Source organism: Palaemon carinicauda, chromosome 34 (assembly GCF_036898095.1).
Source record: "Palaemon carinicauda isolate YSFRI2023 chromosome 34, ASM3689809v2, whole genome shotgun sequence".
Classification (NCBI taxonomy): domain Eukaryota; kingdom Metazoa; phylum Arthropoda; class Malacostraca; order Decapoda; family Palaemonidae; genus Palaemon; species Palaemon carinicauda.
Window position 1 is genome coordinate 44,721,123 of NC_090758.1, and position 25,000 is coordinate 44,746,122.

A 25,000-nucleotide genomic window follows, 5' to 3' on the forward strand; every position below is an offset into this window, starting at 1 on the left:
CATCATTTCCATCCTTTCTCTATCACTAAAATTTCCACTATTTTTTGTTTCTTTTCTATCACCAGTATACCCACTTTTCTATCACCAACATTTCCAACCTTTTTTCATTTTTCTATCAGTAGTACTATTTTGGCCACACACGATCACCCCCCAGAAAGGGGTGGCCACACACGATCACCCGGAAATGAGGGTATGGCCGTACACACTCACCCAAGGTCACAGAGGCTTACTGTTGACGGAAGTGTAGTATTTTCAAAGAGTTTTGTTTACAAACATTGCTTTGAAGGACGTTCGTTTCGACAGTAGGTCGGTGTTGATGGAAGTGGAGTATTATTTTTGTTTACAAACATAGAGTTGAAGGTCGTAGGGTTCGTAATGGCATACGTACGGGAACTATTAAAGGGAAATTGTTTACGGAAGTAGAGTATGATTTTAAGTTTTTTGTTTACAAACATTGAGTTGAAGACCGTACGGTAGTGTGTCACTATTAAAGGGAATTTGTTTACAAAACATTGAGGACGTAACCATTTGTTATTATCAAGCAACTCTTCGTAATGACGTACGTACGTACGTGTTTATACGTGTCCAGGAACTGTGGCACTGTTTAGAAAACCTTGAGAACGTAATCATAGTGTGCTACTATTAAAGGGAATTTGTTTACAAATATTGAGGGTGAAATCGTAGTATAGTGGTATTAAAGATAGTGTGACACTATTTAAGGGTTTTTGTTTACAAAACATTGTTGGTGTTTAAAAAAAAAAAAAAAACGGGTTTACGGTGTTTTTAAAAAAACGGGTTTAACTTTCGTCATTAACGTAGTGAGAGCGCGTCTACAGTAATACTGAGTCATCTTACCACCCATTACGTTGTCCCACCTGGGCTATTTGTAATGATTAATCATTTGTAATGATAAGGGTAAAACATGCCCAGACAGTCTCTACAGCCGAGTCAAAGGGCTAACCCGCGGCCCCCGTTCGCTACCTGTTGATAGGCCTACACTCAAGGTCTATAGAATACGAGGTCTACCCACGCGCAGGTAAATTGGGGGTTAGCGGGGATTAGAGGGGTAAACGTTAAGTGGGGGCAAGTTTCGTGACGTCACAGAGCTCCATTGGCCCGCGAAAGAGTACCATTCAGCATTAGCTTGCTTTGCAAAAGTTCAGTTTTCTTCATTATCCCGTTGAAAATAACATTTCTATTTCAGAAAAAAATTAACATTATAAGCTATTTTGATGACTAAATTTCGTTACAAAATACTTCCTGTGAGAAAGTTTTTAAGGAAAATGGTTTAAAAAGTCGCATATCAGAAAAGAACAAATATTATCCAAATCCTTTATGGAAATATTGTTTCACCAAATGTACAATTAAGCAATGTGCATGCATATTTAGATACATTTCTAAACTAATCATTTACTAATGACTCAAAACTAAATCTTAAAAATATCTATTAAAATAAAGTTGTACAAACACATAATAGAAATAAGTGATCATGATTATTACATTTTACAATCTTCTAACTTTTATAGTTATTTTCCTTGCAGAAGTTATTTCTTTTAGTTAATATTATTATTCTAAAAATATTTCGTCAACGAACAAAATAAGTGACTAAAAGTGGTAATCCCATTTTATTAGGAATATCTAATGCTATTTTTTACTACTCTGTGATAACTTTTATTTTTTTTTTTTTTCAATATTCTTTATCGGATCAGTAAATTCTTTTGATGCCTTCACTAATTCCTTATTTGCTGAGCTAATTATACCTGCCCACGAATCGTCCCCCTTTAATACAGATTTGTGCATTAGGGAAACTTGAGGGCAATGGAACCGGCGAAACAGTCTAGACCTTTCTATTTTGCATCATCCATATGTCCAATTATCAACTTCCCCTATACTTTTGTAACATCATTTCCTTCACCGTCGCATTCATCAGGCAGACAAAATATCATCGCATATAGCCTTAGATCACGTTGTAGCGATTTTTCATCTTTATCTTGAGAGAGAGAGAGAGAGAGAGAGAGAGAGAGAGAGAGAGAGAGAGAGAGAGAGAGAGAGAGAGAGAGAGAATTATTATCAAGAAAATAAAAGGTTCTAGCTGTTAAGTTATCTATTTTGCAATTGGGATCTGTATTATATTTTGACCTTATAAGGTAACTGTCTTTCTCTAATAGATACTATTTAACTGTATCTAACGCTAGGTGCTGATAGCAGACTTCCATTTATCACAAAAAGGTAAGGAAATGTTCAAGTCCATCTTGATTCATTCTATAAGTCAATAAAATGATTTATTAAATATAATTTTCTCCTTTTTAACAATATTGGCAAAGATTCACAAGAAACTGCCAATCCTATTTGGAATGAATAAAGACAATTATTTCCCATTAGCTTCAATGATTTTACTCGGTGTCTTGCAATTGATGAAATCATCCTGATTTTGTAAGATCAACCCGTATTAATTTCTGAACATCTTTGTATCGTACGGAACTCCAGAGATAAATTGACTTATTTCTTCCCAATGCTTATCTAAAAATAATCTTTTGCTACAGAAATATTTAAGCGATTTCGTAATTGTTTCTAATATCAATTGTACAGCTAATTTTACATCCATACGCTGAAAGCCACTGACATTCATATGTTTCTCCAAATTTATGTGATATTTTCAGATCACTTTTACATTATAAGTTCCCTTAGCGAAGAGCAGTGGACAAAATCACCGTCACTTTGCTGAAAGCCATTATCAAAGAAATTGTTTCTTATTAGTCTCATGAGATGTGGAGCATCAGCAAAGACACAAACAACGCGATCGGTGATGCTGGATTTTCAATCATCGAATTATGCACAATTATGCATAGAGATTTCCATAGACTACCGTTGGTAGGACCTAGGTCGTTAAATATAAACATTACAGGAAAACTCGCTAGTTCTATCTAAATGATAGTATAATTTTTAGAGCACAAAGAGTATCTGAATCTTAGTCATAACTACATTTTTAGGCAATGCTGCCTTCATCAAATCATTAGGTGGAAACACGCTCAAAATTATTTGTGATTTGTCCTTAAATAATTTGATAACGGTCTTTAAAATTTATGGTTCGACATCCAACATATACTAACACAACTATTTAACGTAGAAATGGAAGAAAGATTGAAATATTGAACATCAGCTTCCTTGTAAGCAAACTGTAAAATAGTAAATACCGGAAAACAAAGGCTGGTAAATCAGACCACGGTGCGGTGTGACGTCATCAATAACCGCATGGCTAGCCTGCGCAGTAGAGAACACAGTTTGGGCCGCTGATGGGTAGACCTTGTATTCTATAGACCTTGCCTACACTTGTCTCACCCCGCACCTGGCTCGTAATCCCTAATTATTTGTAATGATAGGGGTAAAACACGGGCATCCTCTACACCGAGTCAAAGGTTCATCCCTTCAACTTTCGTTCTCCACCCGTAGGTAGGCCCAAGTACCAGTCCCAAGCCTTACCGGACGCCGTGGACAGTAATCGCTACACCGACCCAAGAGCTATTTGTATTGATTAATTATTTGGAATGATAGGGTAAAACGCTCACAGTCTCCACACCCGAGTCAAAGGCCTAACAGCTACAAATATCAAATGAACACAGACACACACACACACAAAAAAAAAAAAAAACATCCTGTGACGAATACAGACAACCCAACTTCCAATGAAAAGCTAGAAATATCAAATGAAAGGAAGTACAAGCTATTTAAGACATTTTTTTTTATCAAACTAGTGTATTTATATGAAAACTTACAACGTTTGAAAATCCACGTCATCGGTAGAAACTGATTCCCCCGTATTTCATATGAGGGATTCTACTGCTCTCACCCTTTTTTAAGGGACGAGATAACGATACGCGCAAAGCATCCTTGGGGGTTTTGCTTACCCCTTTGGATTTTTTCTTCTTCCTGCTGTCCTCCTCCGCTTCCTTTTCACAGACCATGGCCACAGCCGGAGAATCAGAGTCTCTCTCTCTCTCTCTCTCTCTCTCTCTCTCTCTCTCTCTCTCTCTCTCATCTTTAAATCCATTTTTTAAGGCCTTTCGTTAACATATATGGGTAATAATCACTTACATTGACAGATATGGGGAATAGAAAACGTATTACAACTTAAGTTTCTTTTATTATACGAAGTATACATGCAAAATAACATTTCGTGAATAAAGACACGGCATTTAGTGGGAAAAAAAATCTGACCCTAAAAACCTTCATTTGAAACCCTAACATTTGCACGCTTAAAAGCGGTAGGGAAACTTTTATTGATTACGTTCTCTTAGCACTTGCCAAATCTTCATTGAAAATTCAGGTTTTGTATATTTCCAAATATACATACACGGTCTTGAATTTAAATGGCGAAGGTAGTATAATAACACTGTTACGTCATTTTCCTTCAAGTCAGTGTTGGATAAATGCTCCCTGATTTTTCCTAAGGGCGGCGCAAACTCCATTTAGACTGACGCTATGCGTAAAATATAGGCAGAAGAATGCGTACAAAGCCAAATTGTAATTTTGCACTCGCACATTATCTATGAAACACTTCATGGAAGAATACCTTCGTAGAAAATCAGTAAAGTATACCGAATGATCTTTTGGCTGCATCCCCAATGGGTCAAAAAATATAATGTTTTCTACCGGACTTTTCTGTATTATAAATACAACCCAGTGTGCAATTTTGCGATACTGATGTGATGGCAGAGTATTCACAATAAGTAAGATGAGTTTTGTCCTTAGCAAGGGAATCTTGAAGTCGACCAACGAGACCCTTCTCCCCCCTGACTACATTCCTTTCAATTTAAGCCTATGGAAAAGTACCTATCTCTCTGTCCATTTTTTTTTTCTTTTGAAGTAGTGAAATGTACGCCATGATTTTGCGTTGCTTATATTGATAATAACAACAACTAGAGCATCAGTAACAATATTAAAATTTACGGTATAAATGATAACAATAACAATATATTTCATTTTATTCGATTGTAGTGCATGGTTTACTTTATTGATGAGAGAAAAAAACAATTAACAATATACATTTACTTTATCCTTTTAAGAAATTGAAGAGTTTAATCTCTATTCCTCGGCAATACAGCTAATCATATTATTTGTAATGTTCCGTTGCCGTATAATTTTACGAACTTTCGAATATGAAATGAAAGATGTGTGGATGTTTTATGCTATCCCTATCACTAAAGACGTTTGTTAAGGGATATATGAAATTAGTTCCACATGTGTCAACTCTACCAACTAATATCCTTCACAAACATACACAAGCGCGCGCGCACACACACACACACACACACACACACACACACACACTTATCTATTCCTTACTTGTTACAAAATCCAGTATATCAATCGTGTATGTTCCCCCCAAATCAGAGTTTAAGCGAAGAGGAAGTTTCCCCAAAATCAGTGTGGATCTGACTTATATTAATGAAAATCGTTTAATCAAAGAGGAATTATTTGGTAATCTCAGTCTTGTCTGGGGTATGAGGAGAGAGTCGAATATGGAAAGAATTGGTCATTCTTTTCTATGCCTCTTCTCGTCTCCCCTTACTGAATTGGGGCAAGTTGTTGGGTTCTCCGAAAAACTGTTTATGACTAGGATACTTCAGTTCGGTATTATGCCTAATTCAAATGGAATGGTAGATTGTCTCCTCGAAGAAGAAACCCGATATTACTTTTTGAAGATTCAAGTAAACAATGTGTAAAAAAAAAAATGGATCATCAAACAGCCCGCTATGTTAGATTAGATAGAAATTTAGCGGCCACCCCCTCTCTATCCATCATTACACATTACTTTAGTAATGTTTCGGAATTAGCACTGGTTAAAACTGGGAATTAGGAGGGAATACAGTTAATGAATGTTTAGTTTAGACGTGATATGGCATCTTTTTTTTTTCCTCTGTCCTTTTGTATTTGCTACCTCCTTGATCTTTCCCAATATTTGAGTACAAGAGATAGTGACCGAACGAGTCACTTATGCTTGATTTGTAGATAACAAATTGATTGTCGACTCGATAATGTGACATTATTTTTGCTTTAATACCATTCTTCATGACAGAAACTGCAGCGTCCAATCATCATCTTAGCTCGAAGTAACTACTACTCATTTTCTTTTTTTTTTCTTTTTTGATTTCTTTACGATCTACGTATAATGGAAGGTTACTTCCTTAGCCGTAAGACTCTAGTATTAGGGTAATGAAAATGAAGTAGTAAGATTTGGGATAAATTTCACTAGTACACTTTTTGTAACTTGTTATGATAAATCCTCAAGCACAAACATGCCACGTCTCTTTAATAGTCGGCTACTAGTTTACAGATATACGTGGCACTTACACCCATGGGAAACATTTTGAGAAAATCTTCACTATGACTTTATATATATTTTGCTTATGCTTTTTTATGCAGCATTTGGCATCATATACTCTCTAATATCACATACAATGTAATACCCATCATTTTTCTAATATTGCTTGGGTATGTAATGAAAAATGTTTTGCAGTATATTGTAACCTAAGAATCAAACTATCCATCAGTGGATATATACATTTTCCCCGTTTGCGGTTCCTTCACCTTTCAAGATCTTGACTCATGTCCGTGACAAAATTACGACTCCAAAAAACTTTCTCCCTCTATTTTCATCCCCCTACCACTTTTCACCCTCCCCCCCCAGAAAAAAAAACACACCTAATAAGCAAACAAAGCTTTAATCCCGTGAGCTAAGCGATTATTTTTCTCAAAATAAACTGTATATTTCAAGTGAAACTATATACTAAAATTGCATTCCATCTAAATTTAAGTTGCTTTCTTATCGTTGTCTTAGAAAGTTCATTTATTTATTTATTTATTTATTTTGCAACCATGTCCCTCTCGTAAATTTCTTCCTTGAAAGGAAAACGAAGTGACAAAGAAAATTACATAAACAAGAAGCATAAAGACAATGTGTTAAAACAAGAACCCATCGACGTTGTGGAAAATTCTACAATGGTTGTCGTCTCCGTTTTCACAATGACTATAATTCAAGTAAGCCGGTTATACTTGCTACCGTTAGTAGTCCTTCACTTGCTTTACCTAATGAGGAATGGAGAGCCAAAGAGGTATAAATGCCATGAGAGGCAATGTGAAGAACTCCGGATGCTATTCAGTCTTCTATTACTCCGATTCACACTAATTTATGGAAATTGTGTGGGACCTGCCCAAGAATGAAACTATGACACAAGCAAGAGTTACGTATATTAGGCGCAGATACTCGGCAAAGAAAAGAAAAAAATACTCTGCTATCGAAAAAAAAGAAGTGTGACATTATAAAATGGAAGAATTGTAAATTTTTATTTGTGTACTTTGATAACATTTTTAAATCATTATCTTTAATTGCAGAGATAGGTAACAATTCACAATAAAATAAACAGGGCAAAAAAGCTTAACATTGAAATGGATTGGTTGGGCGAAGGGTGTAATTTTGGTGCAGTGAAATTTAAAGAGAGAAAATTTGGTGGGGTGGAAATTTAGTTAAGCGGAAATTTTCTAGGGTGAATTTTCGTGGTGGATTTTTCGGAGGGTGGTGAGTTATATTTTACGGGTCACCGCTCCCGTTATACTGGTAGATGGCCGGTGCACTTTTCATCGTGAGTAAATTATTCACAGTAAAAACGTCTGTGTAAACTGAAATGTGAGATTAGTTCAATGAAACAAGAGCATTTACAGACTGCATCCCGCTATAAATCTCTCGGCATGCGTTGCACATTTTCATTGTATGCGTTACACATATTCATTGAATTCCATTTCTGAAATAATATAAGGATATCTCTTGATACTATAACATTAGTTCTATGCAACTCACCACTACTGATATCCTTCCTAAGTGTACAGTACATGAAACAAAGCGGTGACACAGAATTTTTCGCCACGTACATTATTTGTTACTCACTGCTCACAATTCAGTGCATTTAGTGACCAACCTCACTCCAGAAATAAAATGACTGAGTCTCCTACCATATAGTAACAGTGAAAGCTGATCTTAATCGTAATTATGATTCTGAGTTATGCGTGCTATTATGCTTTAGTTTACCGTATAGTAGAATGAAGACTGAATTTTATGATATAAGTCCTGACATCACAGGCCGGATAATGTTTAGGGAGACATTTGCGGTAATGAACGAAATTCTAAGCAACGAGGGAGAGCGCGTGCGCGACCTTTGAACAAGTTCATACCCGCACCTCCACATCATCACATGGCACGTACCGGTATTTTCTTTCAGGTTCGTGTTTATTTTACACCATGGAAGTTGTCAACGTGTTATACTTTCAGTTTTCGTTGTTTACTACTACAGGTATTTCATTGTATACATTTACTTATTTGTAAGTGTTATATCCTTATTGTTTGCCCGATGCGTTTATAGGGGAGGCATTTCCATACTCCGATAATTTTTTTACAAGCAATTTTACAATTATAGCGTCAATTCCACTCTTTTTACTCACATTTCTCGATTCTGAAATAGTTTGGAGTGAGAAAATTCTGAAATTTCTACTCAAATACTTCCTTCAATTTATATCATGGTCTTTTTTACTCCACCTTTTAACTGAAGAGACCATTCCATTTAGAGGATATTGACTAAGTTTCAGATTTTACATTCACGCTGAAGTATCAATGGCACATTTCTATTCTTTTTAATAAGCTCGGAAACCCACTTTCAAATGGCATACAGCTTTAAAAATGGTGCCCAATGAAAACTTAGTTTTGATACTACAGAAACATGCATAGTTTGTCTGCTTACAACAATACTGAAGGAAGCATGTGAAACGGTTAGTCAGCACGAAGGAGTGATTAGATATAGATGAAAAAATCTTTACACGCCGTCATTTCAAAGTAAACCCCTTATACTTTTTTCCCTTTGGTGGGGGTCGTGTAAGCATTTTATGGACCGGGGGGTGGGGGGGTGGGTTTGCTAATGTGCCTATGAAGGGTTCGCTCTTTTATCTCAGTGTAACAGGTGTACATATTCCATACTCATTATTAATTACGTACGTGGCCTAAATGAAATAAAGATATTGGCAAAAAAGCGAAATCTATTACATTAGCATACGCATGAACATTGCGGGAATACATGTTAGCATTATGGGGCATACATAAGGCAAATTCATAATCGATAACATAAAAAAGAAAGATACGAGAAACATAGAAAAAACATACCAAGGAGATGGTTAATATTCATCCTTTACCGAAACTCCGCATGTACTATACAACAGAACAAGTAAATATTCAGCACATATTCAAAGTTGCCTACAGTATACACACACGCAGGCACCTCAGTAGTAGGTGTTAAACAACTTTTCCATACTCCTGATGTTAACACCATGATAACTATGCTTTAGGACTTGTGTCTTTTTTTTTTTTTTTTTTTTTTTCAACACACTGAATTTCTCGTGAGGTTTTGATACGTAGTTTGAGGTAGCAAGTACCCACTTCTTCTTAAAAGGTTGACTCAATGAAGTATGCACTAGCGTAACATTTGATAGATTTTTATCAGGAAACTCACATTAAAAATAACATACAATGAAAGTACACGAAATTACAACTTATCATATATTGTTATCACTTCATCAATATCCATTACCGAAATGAAATTTAAGGTCTTGTCAGTGGTGAAGATGATTCTGGGATATAAATGATTATACGAAGGACCCGTTACAAATTCTGAAGTAGTGTATACAAAAAATGGGAATAACGTATTATGGGTATACATTATACAGTAGACATTCCCATACCAAGTTTCAGGTCATATGGTTTAAATACTAAGGTATAGGAGCAAAAAATTAAATAGTTTGTCAAAATGAATAGCCGAAAATCACTTAAATTAAACGTTTTGAAGGCATCTATAAGAAAAACGTGATTTACATTCTGTACCCTCAAAATTTCACTAAATGACCTGAAGTTTCATAGGTGCATACCTTGGATATATGCACTAAGGATGTAAATCACGTTTTTCTTATAGTTCCCTTCAAAACGTTTAATTTAAATGATTTTCGGCTATTCATTTTGACAAAATATTTAATTTTTTGCTCCTATACCTTAGTATTTAAACCATATGACCTGAAACTTGGTATGGGAATGTCTACTGTATAATGTATACCCATAATACGTTATTCCCATTTTTTGTATACACTACTTCAGAATGTGTAACGGGTCCTTCGTATAATCATTTATATCCCAGAATCATCTTCACCACTGACAAGACCTTAAATTTCATTTCGGTAATGGATATTGATGAAGTGATAACAATATATGATAAGTTGTAATTTCGTGTACTTTCATTGTATGTTATTTTTAATGTGAGTTTCCTGATAAAAATCTATCAAATGTTATGCTAGTGCATACTTCATTGAGTCAACCTTTTAAGAAGAAGTGGGTACTTGCTACCTCAAACTACGTATCAAAACCTCACGAGAAATTCAGTGTGTTGAAAAAAAAAAAAAAAAAAAAAAAGACACAAGTCCTAAAGCATAGTTATCATGGTGTTAACATCAGGAGTATGGAAAAGTTGTTTAACACCTACTACTGAGGTGCCTGCGTGTGTGTATACTGTAGGCAACTTTGAATATGTGCTGAATATTTACTTGTTCTGTTGTATAGTACATGCGGAGTTTCGGTAAAGGATGAATATTAACCATCTCCTTGGTATGTTTTTTCTATGTTTCTCGTATCTTTCTTTTTTATGTTATCGATTATGAATTTGCCTTATGTATGCCCCATAATGCTAACATGTATTCCCGCAATGTTCATGCGTATGCTAATGTAATAGATTTCGCTTTTTTGCCAATATCTTTATTTCATTTAGGCCACGTACGTAATTAATAATGAGTATGGAATATGTACACCTGTTACACTGAGATAAAAGAGCGAACCCTTCATAGGCACATTAGCAAACCCACCCCCCACCCCCCGGTCCATAAAATGCTTACACGACCCCCACCAAAGGGAAAAAAGTATAAGGGGTTTACTTTGAAATGACGGCGTGTAAAGATTTTTTCATCTATATCTAATCACTCCTTCGTGCTGACTAACCGTTTCACATGCTTCCTTCAGTATTGTTGTAAGCAGACAAACTATGCATGTTTCTGTAGTATCAAAACTAAGTTTTCATTGGGCACCATTTTTAAAGCTGTATGCCATTTGAAAGTGGGTTTCCGAGCTTATTAAAAAGAATAGAAATGTGCCATTGATACTTCAGCGTGAATGTAAAATCTGAAACTTAGTCAATATCCTCTAAATGGAATGGTCTCTTCAGTTAAAAGGTGGAGTAAAAGAGACCATGATATAAATTGAAGGAAGTATTTGAGTAGAAATTTCAGAATTTTCTCACTCCAAACTATTTCAGAATCGAGAAATGTGAGTAAAAAGAGTGGAATTGACGCTATAATTGTAAAATTGCTTGTAAAAAAATTATCGGAGTATGGAAATGCCTCCCCTATAAACGCATCGGGCAAACAATAAGGATATAACACTTACAAATAAGTAAATGTATACAATGAAATACCTGTAGTAGTAAACAACGAAAACTGAAAGTATAACACGTTGACAACTTCCATGGTGTAAAATAAACACGAACCTGAAAGAAAATACCGGTACGTGCCATGTGATGATGTGGAGGTGCGGGTATGAACTTGTTCAAAGGTCGCGCACGCGCTCTCCCTCGTTGCTTAGAATTTCGTTCATTACCGCAAATGTCTCCCTAAACATTATCCGGCCTGTGATGTCAGGACTTATATCATAAAATTCAGTCTTCATTCTACTATACGGTAAACTAAAGCATAATAGCACGCATAACTCAGAATCATAATTACGATTAAGATCAGCTTTCACTGTTACTATATGGTAGGAGACTCAGTCATTTTATTTCTGGAGTGAGGTTGGTCACTAAATGCACTGAATTGTGAGCAGTGAGTAACAAATATTGTATGTGGCGAAAAATTCTGTGTCACCGCTTTGTTTCATGTACTGTACACTTAGGAAGGATATCAGTAGTGGTGAGTTGCATAGAACTAATGTTATAGTATTAAGAGATATCCTTATATTATTTCAGAAATGGAATTCAATGAATATATGTAACGCATACAATGAAAATATGCAACGCATGCCGAGAGATTTATAGCGGAATGCAGTCTGTAAATGCGCTTGTTTCATTGAACTAATCTCACATTTCAGTTTACACAGACGTTTTTACTGTGAATAATTTGCTCACGATGAAAAGTACACCGGCCATCTACCAGTATCACGGGAGCGGTGACCCGTAAAATCTAACTCGCCACCCTCCGAAAAATCCACCACGAAAATTCACCGTACAATATTTCCGCTTAACTAGATTTCCACCCCACCAAATTTTCTCTCTTTAAATTTTCACTACACCAAAATTACACCCTTCGCCCAACCAATCCATTTCAATGTTAAGCTTTTTTGCCCTGTTTATTTTATTGTGAATTGTTACCTATCTCTGCAATTAAAGATAATGATTTAAAAATGTTATCAAAGTACACAAATAAAAATTTACAATTCTTCCATTTTATAATGTCACACTTCTTTTTTTCGATAGCAGTGTATTTTTTTTCTTTTCTTTGCCGAGTATCTGCGTCTAACATACGTAACTTTGCTTTTGTCATAGTTTCATTCTTGGGGAGGTCCCACACAATTTCCATAAATTAGTGTGAATCGGAGTAATAGAAGACTGAATAGCATCCGGAGTTCTCCACATTGCCTCTCATGGCATTTAATACCCCTTTGGCTCTCCATTCCTCATTAGGTAAAGCAAGTGAAGGACTACTAACGGTAGCAAGTATAACCGGCTTACTTGAATTATAGTCATTGTGAAAACGGAGACGACAACCATTGTAGAGTTTTCCACAACGTCGATGGGTTCTTGTTTTAACACATTGTCTTTATGCTTCTCGTTTATGTAATTTTCTTTGTCACTTCGTTTTCCTTTCAAGGAAGAAATGTACGAGAGGGACATGGTTGCAAAATAAATAAATAAATAAATAAATGAACTTTCTAAGACAACGATAAGAAAGCAACTTAAATTTAGATGGAATGCAATTTTAGTATATAGTTTCACTTGAAATATACAGTTTATTTTGAGAAAAATAATCGCTTAGCTCACGGGATTAAAGCTTTGTTTGCTTATTAGGTGTGTTTTTTTTTCTGGGGGGGGGGGTGAAAAGTGGTAGGGGGATGAAAATAGAGGGAGAAAGTTTCTTGGAGTCGTAATTTTGTCACGGACATGAGTCAAGATCTTGAAAGGTGAAGGAACCGCAAACGGGGAAAATGTATATATCCACTGATGGATAGTTTGATTCTTAGGTTACAATATACTGCAAAACATTTTTCATTACATACCCAAGCAATATTAGAAAAATGATGGGTATTACATTGTATGTGATATTAGAGAGTATATGATGCCAAATGCTGCATAAAAAAGCATAAGCAAAATATATATAAAGTCATAGTGAAGATTTTCTCAAAATGTTTCCCATGGGTGTAAGTGCCACGTATATCTGTAAACTAGTAGCCGACTATTAAAGAGACGTGGCATGTTTGTGCTTGAGGATTTATCATAACAAGTTACAAAAAGTGTACTAGTGAAATTTATCCCAAATCTTACTACTTCATTTTCATTACCCTAATACTAGAGTCTTACGGCTAAGGAAGTAACCTTCCATTATACGTAGATCGTAAAGAAATCAAAAAAGAAAAAAAAAAGAAAATGAGTAGTAGTTACTTCGAGCTAAGATGATGATTGGACGCTGCAGTTTCTGTCATGAAGAATGGTATTAAAGCAAAAATAATGTCACATTATCGAGTCGACAATCAATTTGTTATCTACAAATCAAGCATAAGTGACTCGTTCGGTCACTATCTCTTGTACTCAAATATTGGGAAAGATCAAGGAGGTAGCAAATACAAAAGGACAGAGGAAAAAAAAAAAAAGATGCCATATCACGTCTAAACTAAACATTCATTAACTGTATTCCCTCCTAATTCCCAGTTTTAACCAGTGCTAATTCCGAAACATTACTAAAGTAATGTGTAATGATGGATAGAGAGGGGGTGGCCGCTAAATTTCTATCTAATCTAACATAGCGGGCTGTTTGATGATCCATTTTTTTTTTACACAAAGTTTACTTGAATCTTCAAAAAGTAATATCGGGTTTCTTCTTCGAGGAGACAATCTACCATTTCATTTGAATTAGGCATAATACCGAACTGAAGTATCCTAGTCATAAACAGTTTTTCGGAGAACCCAACAACTTGCCCCAATTCAGTAAGGGGAGACGAGAAGAGGCATAGAAAAGAATGACCAATTCTTTCTATATTCGACTCTCTCCTCATACCCCAGACAAGACTGAGATTACCAAATAATTCCTCTTTGATTAAACGATTTTCATTAATATAAGTCAGATCCACACTGATTTTGGGGAAACTTCCTCTTCGCTTAAACTCTGATTTGGGGGGAACATACACGATTGATATACTGGATTTTGTAACAAGTAAGGAATAGATAAGTGTGTGTGTGTGTGTGTGTGTGTGTGTGTGTGCGCGCGCGCGCTTGTGTATGTTTGTGAAGGATATTAGTTGGTAGAGTTGACACATGTGGAACTAATTTCATATATCCCTTAACAAACGTCTTTAGTGATAGGGATAGCATAAAACATCCACACATCTTTCATTTCATATTCGAAAGTTCGTAAAATTATACGGCAACGGAACATTACAAATAATATGATTAGCTGTATTGCCGAGGAATAGAGATTAAACTCTTCAATTTCTTAAAAGGATAAAGTAAATGTATATTGTTAATTGTTTTTTTCTCTCATCAATAAAGTAAACCATGCACTACAATCGAATAAAATGAAATATATTGTTATTGTTATCATTTATACCGTAAATTTTAATATTGTTACTGATGCTCTAGTTGTTGTTATTATCAATATAAGCAACGCAAAATCATGGCGTACATTTCACTACTTCAAAAGAAAAAAAAAAAAATGGACAGAGAGATAGGTACTTTTCCATAGGCTTAAATTGAAAGGAATGTAGTCAGGGGGGAGAAGGGTCTCGTTGGTCGACTTCAAGATTCCCTTGCTAAGGACAAAACTCATCTTACTTATTGTGAATACTCTGCCATCACATCAGTATCGCGAAATTGCGCACTGGGTTGTATTTATAATACAGAAAAGTCCGGTAGAAAACATTATATTTTTTGACCCATTGGGGATGCAGCCAAAAGATCATTCGGTATACTTTACTGATTTTCTACGAAGGTATTCTTCCATGAAGTGTTTCATAGATAATATGCGAGTGCAAAATTACAATTTGGCTTTGTACGCATTCTTCTGCCTATATTTTACGCATAGCGTCAGTCTAAATGGAGTTTGCGCCGCCTTTAGGAAAAATCAGGGACCATTTATCCAACACTGACTTGAAGGAAAATGACGTAACAGTGTTATTATACTACCTTCGCCATTTAAATTCAAGACCGTGTATGTACATCTGGAAATATACAAAACCTGAATTTTCAATGAAGATTTGGCAAGTGCTAAGAGAACGTAATCAATAAAAGTTTCCCTACCGCTTTTAAGCGTGCAAATGTTAGGGTTTCAAATGAAGGTTTTTAGGGTCAGATTTTTTTTCCCACTAAATGCCAGGTCTTTATTCACGAAATGTTATTTTGCATGTATGCTTCGTATAATAAAAGAAACTTAAGTTGTAATACGTTTTCTATTCCCCATATCTGTCAATGTAAGTGATTATTACCCATATATGTTAACGAAAGGCCTTAAAAAATGGATTTAAAGATGAGAGAGAGAGAGAGAGAGGAGAGAGAGAGAGAGAGAGAGAGAGAGAGAGAGAGAGAGACTCTGATTCTCCGGCTGTGGCCATGGTCTGTGAAAAGGAAGCGGAGGAGGACAGCAGGAAGAAGAAAAAATCCAAAGGGGTAAGCAAAACCCCCAAGGATGCTTTGCGCGTATCGTTATCTCGTCCCTTAAAAAAGGGTGAGAGCAGTAGAATCCCTCATATGAAATACGGGGGAATCAGTTTCCCCGATGACGTAGATTTTCAAACGTTGTGAGTTTTCATATAAATAAACTAGTTTGATAAAAAAAAAATGTCTAAAATAGTTTGTACTTCCTTTCATTTGATATTTTTAGCTTTTCATTGGAAGTTTGGTTGTCTGTATTCGTCACAAGATGTTTTTTTGTGTGTGTGTGTGTGTGTGTGTGTGTGTGTTCATTTGATATTTTTAGCTGTTAGGCCTTTGACTCGGGTGTGGAGACTGTGAGTGTTTCACCCTATCATTCCAAATAATTAATCAATACAAATTGCTCTTTGGTCGGTGTAGCGATTACTGTCCACGGCGTCCGGTAAGGCTTGGGACTGGTACTTAGGCCTGCCTACCTACGGGTGGAGAACGAAAGTTGAAGGGATGAACCTTTGACTCGGTGTAGAGGATGCCCGCGTTTTACCCCTATCATTACAAATAATTAGGGATTATGCGCCTGGTGCAGGGTGAGACAAGTGTAGGCCTATCAACAGGTAGCGAACGGGGGCCGCGGGTTAGCCCTTTGACTCGGCTGTAGAGACTGTCTGGGCATGTTTTACCCTTATCATTACAAATGATTAATCATTACAAATAGCCCAGGTGGGACAACGTAAAGGGTGGTAAGATGACTCAGTATTACTGTAGACGCGCTCTCACTACGTTAATGACAAAAGTTAAACCCGTTTTTTTAAAAACACCGTAAACCCGTTTTTTTTTTTGTTTTTTTTTTTTTAAACACCAACAATGTTTTGTAAACAAAAACCCTTAAATAGTGTCACACTATCTTTAATACCACTATACTACGATTTCACCCTCAATATTTGTAAACAAATTCCCTTTAATAGTAGCACACTATGATTACGTTCTCAAGGTTTTCTAAACAGTGCCACAGTTCCTGGACACGTATAAACACGTACGTACGTACGTCATTACGAAGAGTTGCTTGATAATAACAAATGGTTACGTCCTCAATGTTTTGTAAACAAATTCCCTTTAATAGTGACACACTACCGTACGGTCTTCAACTCAATGTTTGTAAACAAAAAACTTAAAATCATACTCTACTTCCGTAAACAATTTCCCTTTAATAGTTCCAGTACGTATGCCATTACGAACCCTACGACCTTCAACTCTATGTTTGTAAACAAAAATAATACTCCACTTCCATCAACACCGACCTACTGTCGAAACGAACGTCCTTCAAAGCAATGTTTGTAAACAAAACTCTTTAAAAATATTACACTTCCATCAACAGTAAGCCTCTGTGACCTTGAGTGAGTGTGTACGGCCATACCCTCTGTGACCTTGGGTGATCGTCTACGGCCATACCCTCATTTCCGGGTGATCGTCTGTGGCCACCCCTTTCTGGGGGGTGATCGTGTGTGGCCAAAATAGTACTACTTATGGTATGAGTGAAATATTACTTAGCAAGCATGAAGGATTTCCTACACAATCAATATTGCTGGTCAATTTTCTGGTATTGAAAAACTATTGAACTAATGTCTTGTTTAGAAGTGGTATTGTGCAACATACTTCAGTTTTTATCTGGCCGTCATCCCGACAAGAGGTCTGGCATTAGAGTAGAGGGAAATAAGAGCTTTATGAAGGTAAAGAGGGAATTTCTTAGAGAGAGTAAACGCCTTTTTGGGGGAACTGTCCTCGTTGTGGAAGGTTAACACGGATGAGTATAATGACGGTACCACCCCCACCCCTACCCCCCTAAAAAAGTCTATATCATTCTCCTCGAGATATATGGGAAGAGCTACCCAAAGGCAGGATTTGAAAATGTAAAAACGAAATTTAATTCATTTAGGCCAAACATCCAAAAGCAAGTCGTTGAAGATCCATTCTTCAAAGAAGTCTGGTTGAGGTTCTGGAGTTCCATGAGCCCAATATTGTGGTATTACACAGAAATGGAATTTCTTAGAGACCAGGAAGCAGAGGACTCTGACTCCACCAGTGAATTACATTTCGTAAGTTTTCTCAAAGTTTAATTGATATATTTATATATTCAAATCATAGATTTTTAATTCTGTATTCATGCGTAGTGAGAGAGAGAGAGAGAGAGAGAGAGAGAGAGAGAGAGAGAGAGAGAGAGAGAGAGAGAGAGAGAGACTAAAATCATAACATCATTGCATTTACAGAATAGTGTTGAAACCTTTTAGATTTTGTTGCAGTACGTGCATAAATGTTTGACATGGTAATTGTGTGATATAATTGCATAAGAGAATGTAATGAAATCTTGAAAAATAAGTCACTGAATTAAAAGAAAAAAATGAATAAGTTTAGCTAATATCTCTTCAGTAATACATAGCATATATAAGTACATTATAACTTCCGATTAAACAGCCAGAATAATTTAATTAAATTTACGTTATTTTACTTCTTGGTTTTCCTTGCAACTTTCTCTTTAGAGTTTAAATGCTCACGAAAAGTATCTCTGATTTTCTTTGCAAGGACTGATAAATGGTTGTTGCAAGTATGTTGCAAATCTGTTGAATTTATATTGTCACTGGATCAGCCTCTTCGTAATATTACTAATTTATTCAATGTATTCATGTGAACATCTCGTTGCTAGATAGTTATGTAGATAGCAACAGGGCAAAACAACTAATTGTGATATCTCTGGAGACAACAGAATAACCAGACTCATGACTCTACAGTGAGCTGTTAAAATACCATATGCATTTCTATTATGCATCCTGCACGACCTAATCTATACTTAAATTCTCGCTATTTTTTCCATTTACTTCAGCCTGAGCATATGGCATCTTTAGATTTTCTGTCAATGGTAAACCATTATCGCCAATAAAGACAAGTGGATTTTTTTTCATACTATTCGGCTCTGAAATATCAAATGAACCTCTCGGCGATTACACCTTCATCAGAGACCCTACCCTAATGCCTAAATCTGCAATTAAAACTATTCTTTACGTTTATTACTGCCATAAAAACTATGCTGAAATAATTCTTGTTTATCTTCTGTGGCTACAATAAAATAGGGAAATTTCCATTTGTCACCAAATTCCTCTGCCATATTTCTCCATTCATCTCCTGTGGCTGCTAGCTGTAAAGATAATAACAGTGAAAGTAAACTTTAATAATGATAGTTATATATTTATCTAACAATTTTTATGTACATATTTTTGTTACATATGTAAATAGTTATTTAAAAATCCAGAAGTTTCTTGTGAAATAGAACGACCCCATACAAAGGGGAAAAGAAAGTTAGAGGAGCAACGAGAACTTTTATCCCTTTTATGCAAACGTCTCTAATGAACTAAAAACTTTTATGAAAGACTGATATTTTCATCGGCATTGCAGGAAAGAAATTTAGCACAAGCAACATATGTTGAATGATCTCTCAATGATAATATCTTTGAGGGTTAGATAGAGAATATAAAAACTGCATTGGGACTCTGTTGTCCTTCATCAACAACCTACCACACCAGGCACTTCCAACAGCATTGCAAAATCATCAGCCACAACTGAATACAAGATAATTCCTATTGAAAATATGGCTGCACTTGACAGGTTCCAGCAGCAAAATAGAGATGCAGTTTTTTTTTCTAATATCAAATAAGTAATTTCCAAATCCAATAAAATTAATTGAGAAATAAATATATGGTTTTATTTTACCCTAATATAGTTTTGGAGGCATTCTATAATGGCCGTGCTGGTTCCAATAAAAATAACACTGATAGACTGCGGAGAAAGAGCAGTTACAGACTTCAAGTCTTCAAAAGTGTTAACTGTAGCAAGATAATGCAATGTGACTGGCAACCTTTCACTTGGGGAGATAGCTTCTCTCATGACTGTGTCTCTTTTTGAGATAAGTGGAGTCACCATAAACAATAACTTTTCGAAACATTCATTGTACATCCTTAAAAAAAATCTTAAAATTAAAACGCTCACTTAATTTTAGGTATGATAAAAGCTTTCCATGGCTATATTCATGTATCCTCTTATCCCAGTCCTTCGTCCAGTGAGATCATTTGTTTTTTAATTAAAACAAAATATCACAGCAACTGAAAACAGGTAACACACTGTCTGTAAACAGACTAGTGAGGAACTAAATATTGACCATTACAGTAGACCTATTGTATGTGAGGGTATATGATTGACGACTTAATAAATGATGACGATAATCTTTTTCCATGTTAAAAGATTGATGGTGTAAGGGCACCTTAAGACAATACTGCAACACCCATTACATATCATTTGTCCTCGTTTCAATCTAGTCTTGGGTACATGTCATATTTCTGATATGTCTTTCACACCTGAAAGTCATATTTTCAAGAGTATTGTAGGAAGCAATTCTCCAAAAGCCCACCGCTTTGATTTCCAGAGCCAGGCTGGGAGGAATAGAGCACCGACACACTCAAATTCAACAAAAACGAGAGCTTTTACAGGGTAGTACACTGACTCAAAGAATTGGGTAATTTTCTTCTAAAAATAGAAGAAGAAGAAGAAGAAGAAGAAGAAGAAGAGCCACAACGAACATGGTTCACTAACCATATCCTAATCCTTGTAAGAAGATATGTGTTGTACGTCAAGGTAAATGAACTCTATAATCATGAGAATTCTACATGTTGTTGTAGCAAGATTGCATTTTGATAGTGAGGGGTAGAAAGTTGTCTTTGGGTGCACGAGTAGACAAAGCTCCCACCTGAGAGAGTGTAGCCGTGTACTACATACTTACGAACCTTTTGTAAAAAAGTGAAAAAAAAACCCAGATTCCGAAGTCTCATTATCCGTCAACACGGGACATATTGGTGTCAGGTGTAAAAATACGTCTGTTTTTGTATGCTATGAGCGAAGTTGTTCTTCGAGCCGGTAAAATAAGAGTTCAAGATGACTATGTACGCGAGAACTAAAGCAGAAGACACTGCTACTGCGGGAGATGAAAACGGAGTAGTGTATAGCGTTGCCAATGAAGAATATAGACAGGAAATTAGAATGCAAGAATTACAAAATAAGTTAGATAATGTAGAACAGCTAATGAACAGATTCTTGGTTGAACAAGAAGAGGAGCGGCGCACAGCAACAACATATCCGACACACATGAACAAAGTCCAAACGCACACAAGTGAAAGTGCACATGCATAGCCGAGTGAAAATACGCAAATCGTAGTTCAAAAATTGCCAAAACTCCAGGCAAGTGTTAGACCTTTTGATGATCAGCGGCCTAACGAAGGGTTTCAATTGATTGAAGTGTTTTTGAGAGACTTTGAAGTAGCCACATATTCAAGTAATTAGATTGCTGAAAGATGCTCCGGCAATGGAGGTAATGTGTTGGCCACAAGAAAGTTTAAGAAGTTATACGGAAATAAAACGATGTTTGATTGAGAAGTGTGCCTTGCCTGATGCGAGAAAGGGAGACATATAAAAAATTACAAACCCAGAATCCGGGAGGGTGTATCCGTTCTTAGTTTTGCAACTCACATTTTTCTGGATTGCGATTCGTTTGCTACCCAGAGTGCTAAGCTCCCAGAAGGTGATAAAAAAGCGATTGCCCGTAAACATATTCGCAGATTAGTAAACCTGCATCTATGTGCTTATTTGTTTGATGACAATCGCTCGTCAGCAGACGTAGTGAGAGAGATACAAAGCATTTTAGACAGTTTGCCTGAAGAAAAAATGACTGGGAATAACTGACCCGATTCCAAGAAGTTGGTAGATTTGAGAGGCACTTGTCAACCCCCAAAGCGAGGTAGAGTAGAATGCAGTCAGCACGTGGGAAGATTTTTCACATTCTGGTAGTGTGGGAGAAAGGGCACCGACGAGGGGAGTGCCTCACCCAAGGATCCCCCCATTGTTACACTTGTCAGGCCTACCATCTTCTATCTCGAGAGTGCCCAGCAAAAAACATCGATGGCGGACGGGGTGTACCACACGCACACCTTCCTCCGCCCAACATCCGAGGATAAAGAAACAGAGGAAGGGGAAGACAAGGGACTTCAATGCCGCCGCCACCCCCCCACCCCGGAATGACATCACAAGCAGTAGCCGAGGAAACGCTCCCATCAATGACAGACTTAGTACAGGCACTGGTACTTCCATCAGTTCCCCGAAGCTCACCCCTGCAGCACTAGGGAGCAGAGGCATTGCAGCTAAGGCCATTGGCCCATGCCCCATATACCGTATTGGTCGGCTAGGAATTTTAGCAGTTAGGACTGTCCTGCCAGATAAATCCATTTGAGTGCAGTTCAACAAAGGTGCCAGGATTTCACTGATTAAAAAGAGATTCTCGTCAAACTCACTACAGTCAGCGCCATCCCTCGTCCTTGATACGCCAGGAGGAAATAAACTACGCATAAACCATACAACGATCATCAACTTTAAGGTGGGATCTTTGTAGTTTACACATGAATTTTTTTGTCCACCTCATCTTGTGAATTCCAGGAATTGAGCTATTTAAGGAATAGATTTAATCTCTAATATTCAAATATGATATTTTTGGGGGAAAATAACAATAACAGTAAAAACAGGAGGGAACATTTTACCGATAGAAAGTCATGAGAGGTTAAGTGCTTGTGCGGGCCTGGAGAGACATTTAAACCTCCAGTGGTGATGTGGGGTATCCCATACCCCAGGTGGTGTTTATATATATATATATATATATATATATATATATATATATATATATATATATATATATATATATATATATATATATGTATCTTACATATGGCAGCAGTGATAGGGCTATCCATCCAAGCAATTTCTCAGCACACTCCACTGAGCTAATGCAAAACTCTACTCATTTACTTGTTGACCAGTGAGGACTGTAAACACTTTATTTGCGTCTGGGGTATAACATACCCCACCACACCATTCCCAACATCATATATCAAGAGGTATATTATTATTATAATTGTTTATTTTACTTAGCTATCATTATATTTGAAAGGTTGATAATTTCTCATAGAAAAGTGTATATTACTGTCAATTGATCAAACATTTTTCTGTTAGTCTATGGTTTTGAAGTAAGAAAATGATTTTTTTTATTTCATATTCACAATGGACTATGAAAGACAAATATAAAAACGAAAGATATGGTTGAGAGATAACTAGATAGAGAAGATACAGAATCATTTCTTGATGAAGAACCAGATGTAGAGGAATGTGAACTCTATAATCATGACAAGTCAACAGAATCTAACCATTCAGCATGTTGTTGTAGCAAGATTGCATTTTGATAGTGAGGGGTAGAAAGTTGTCTTTGGGTGCTCGAGTAGACAAGGCTCCCACCTGAGAGAGTGTAGCTGTGTACGGTGTAATTACGAACCTTTAGTTATAAAGTGAAAAACCCATGTTCCGATGTCGCATTGTCTGTCAACATGGGACAACCATACACACGTTAGGGTTCAAATATACCATATATCGGACTGTCAAAACTGATATCCCCTTGATGTTTAGATGATACTCAGGACGTAGAGTAATAAACCATAATCAAGTGAGCTGGGACTAATTACATTAATGGAGAATGTGATGCAAAATACATTACGGGGAGCAGTGATGTATACTGTGAAGGTTGAAATAAGGATCTTCATATTCGAAGCAAAAGAATGAATAAAGCAAACATCCGACAATATCATTTGTCTATATTACTTTTAACACATAACCTAACTAAATAAAGGAGCAAGGATATGAAAAAGAATAATTTGATCTAATTTCTTTTTATACATAAAATGACAGCTATATTAGCATATGTAGAATAATGTTAGTGGAATTAAGTCGAAATCAAGTAATAAATGTGAAAATCTCAGCTAAAAAATAAAAATGTTTGTCAATCATAATATGACAAATAAATGTGTTCAAATATGTAGTAATATGACCTGAGACGACTAGTCTCTAAAGAAAATAATATACAATGACTAGTACAAAAAAATAACATAATGGCCTCTCCAGTGACATCCTAGAAATACAACAAGGGGCAATGATGCACCTGTCACCAGCGATGCTATTTTTTTTTATCTCTCTCTCTCTAAATGGTGATATCTGGAATCTCTCAGATAAAATTGTGTAAATCAACTGAAAATACCATCAGCCAAGTACCCGGGTGACACCGAAAAAAAAAAAAAAAAACCGGTCATCACCCAAAAACGAATAACTTCCAAAATATTTATTTAGATTGACACAAAACTTTAGCTACATTAGGTCAAGCCAGTGTAGCACACATATCCAATGTTTCAAGTCTTTACCAAAAAAACTCTTTGTTTTGCTGGCTCTCCAAAATGTGCTCCAAATGAGCTTCATGGCGCTGCAGGCACATTTGGATCCGGCAGGCAAAGGTCTTGATGACCCTCCCGCATTCCTCCCTTGGGATCACTTTTATTGCTGCTGTGATTGCTGCCTTCAGGTAATGGATAGTCTGGGGGTTGTTCCATATACCCTGTCCTTAAGGTATCCCTGGAGAAAAATCTGGGGGGTTCAGGTCCGGTGAATGTGATGACCAATTTGGGTCACACCTGCGGCTGAACAGTCGGTCAGGGAAACGCTGCTGTAGCCATGCCAATGATTCGTTTGAAGTGTGGGGGGTGGCACCATCCTACTGGAACCACTGGAGGACCATGACGATTTCTCTCCGTTGACAAAGTGCTGTCCAAAACTTGCCAAGCACCTGGACACATCACTCGGTGTTGATTGTCACAGACAGCTCGTTGTTGTCCTCGAACCAGAATGGTCCAATGATGCCATGTTTGGAGATGGCTTCCCTGGCAGTGCCCTTCACCAAGTGTAATGGCCGTTGTAGACAGTGCTTAGTGGGTGTGCTACCTCAAAAGATATTGTTCTTTGAGGTCACGTGACTTGACAACAGAAAATGAATTGCAATTGAGCGGCATGGATAGACTTCGACCGAAAATAGGCCTTAACTATAAATGTCTTTT

At 36.5% G+C, this 25,000-nt stretch overlaps 2 protein-coding genes across 5 annotated transcripts in view; both read left to right on the top strand.

The window, feature by feature from the left end:
* The window catches only part of LOC137627133 (tyrosine-protein phosphatase 10D-like), a 591,968-nt gene that overhangs the window by 248,885 nt on the left and 318,083 nt on the right, over window positions 1–25,000 (top strand). Inside the window, exon 7 of one of the 4 annotated variants that reach the window (XM_068358213.1) lies at window positions 19,431–19,655. The exons of the other annotated variants lie outside the window; for them this stretch is intronic. The gene's annotated coding sequence lies outside the window, so the exon portion shown is untranslated. Of the gene's footprint in view, window positions 1–19,430; window positions 19,656–25,000 lie in introns of those variants that run through there. 4 annotated transcript variants of the gene reach the window in all.
* LOC137627128 (uncharacterized) overlaps window positions 1–25,000 on the top strand; it is a 296,405-nt gene that overhangs the window by 204,896 nt on the left and 66,509 nt on the right. The window lies entirely within an intron of this gene.